The sequence below is a fragment of the Myotis lucifugus genome, unplaced genomic scaffold (assembly GCF_000147115.1).
Source record: "Myotis lucifugus unplaced genomic scaffold, Myoluc2.0 scaffold_402, whole genome shotgun sequence".
Taxonomy (NCBI): domain Eukaryota; kingdom Metazoa; phylum Chordata; class Mammalia; order Chiroptera; family Vespertilionidae; genus Myotis; species Myotis lucifugus.
This window is the reverse complement of record NW_005871450.1, coordinates 833,857-835,635: the sequence shown is the minus strand read 5'-3', so window position 1 is coordinate 835,635 and position 1,779 is coordinate 833,857.

The following is a 1,779-nucleotide window of genomic DNA, read 5'->3' as shown; positions in this document are numbered from 1 at the left end:
CTGCCAGCCTGGTCACTCCACACAGCCTGCTTGTTTAGTCGTTTGGTCATCCCTCACTAACCCCCCTGCCGGCCTGGTCATAGGCAGCTATCTTTGAGGGCACAAGGGTTAGTTTGCGTATTAACCCTTTATTATATAGGATGAGGTTTGTGTATGCTCACTTCCCGGTCAACATCATTATTCAGGAGAATGGTTCTCTTGTTAAAACCAGCACAAATTGTGTGGCTTAGTGGTTGAGTGTCGACCTATGAACCAGGTTCCATTCCCAGCCAGGGAACATGCCAGGGTTGTAGGCTCCATCCCCAGTGGTGGTGGGGTGCAGGAGGCAGCTAATCAATGATTCTAATCATTGATGTTTCTCTCCATCTACCTTCCTTTCTGAAATAAAAACATATTTTTTAAGAAACGGAAATTTCTGTCCCGGCCAGCATTGTTCAGTGGTTAGAGCATTGTTCTGAACACCAGAGAGTCAAGGGTTTGATTCCTGGTCAAGGGTACATACCTGGACAGTTTTGATCCCTGCCCCCAGTTGAGGCGCACATAGGAGGGCAACCAATTGTGTCGCGCTCACATCAATGTTTCTCTCTCTCTCTTTTCCCCTACCATCCACTCTCTCTAAAAATCAATGGTAAAAATATCATCACTCCACAGGTGAGGATTAAATAAAACAACAGAAATTTCTTGCCTTGCTTAGTGTGGCTTAGTTGGTGGAGCATCATCCCATACACTAAAAGGTCACAGGGCACCTACCCAGGTGGTGGGTTTGATCCCCAAGAGGGGGTGTGTATAGGAAGGAATAAATGTTTCTCACATCAATATTTCTCGCTCTCTCCCTCTCATTTTCTGTGGGTCTTTTGTTCTGAGGTGGGTCTCTTGTAAACCACATATAGTTGGGTCATGATTTTGTATTGATTCAGCTACTCTATGTCTTTTGATTGTGGTATTTAATCCATTTACATTTAAGCTTACCATTGATAGGTACTCATTTATTGCCATTTTAATTCTGTATGCCTAAGTTTCTCTCTATTTCTTCTGAAAACAACAAATTAAAATGACAATGAGGTATCATCTCACACCTATCAGAATGGCTACCATCAACATATCAATAAATGACAAGTGCTGGCGAGGATGTGGAGAAAAGAGAACCCTAGTACACTGCTGGTGGGAATACAGACTGGTGCAGCCACTGTGGAAAGCAGTATGGAGTTTCCTCAAAAAATTAAAAATGGAACTCCCATTTAGCTCAGTGATCCCACTTCTAGGAATATATCCCAAGAAATTAGAAATACCAATCAGAAAGAATGTATGCACCCCTATGTTCATAGCAGCACAATTTATAATAGTTAAGATCTGGAAACATCTCAAGTGCCCATCAGTAGATGAGTGGATGAAAAAGCCGTAGTACAGCCCTAACCAGTTTGGCTCAGTGGATGGAGCATCGGCCTGCAGACTGAAGGGTCCCAGGTTTGATTCCGGTCAAGGGCATGTGCCTTGGTTGCGGACAAATCCCCAGTGGGGGCTGTGCAGGAGGCAGCTGATCACTGTTTCTCTCTCATTAATGTTTCTGACTCTGTCCCTCTCCCTTCCTCTCTGTAAAAATACAATAAAATATATTTTCAAAAAAGAAAAAGAAAAATCCGGGGTACATTTATACCATGGAATACTATGCAACTACAAAAAAAAAAAATCTCTTACCCTTTGGGACAGCATGGAGAAAACTGGAGAGTAGTATACTAAGTGAAATAAGTCAGCCAAAGAGCAACAAGTATCACATAAGCT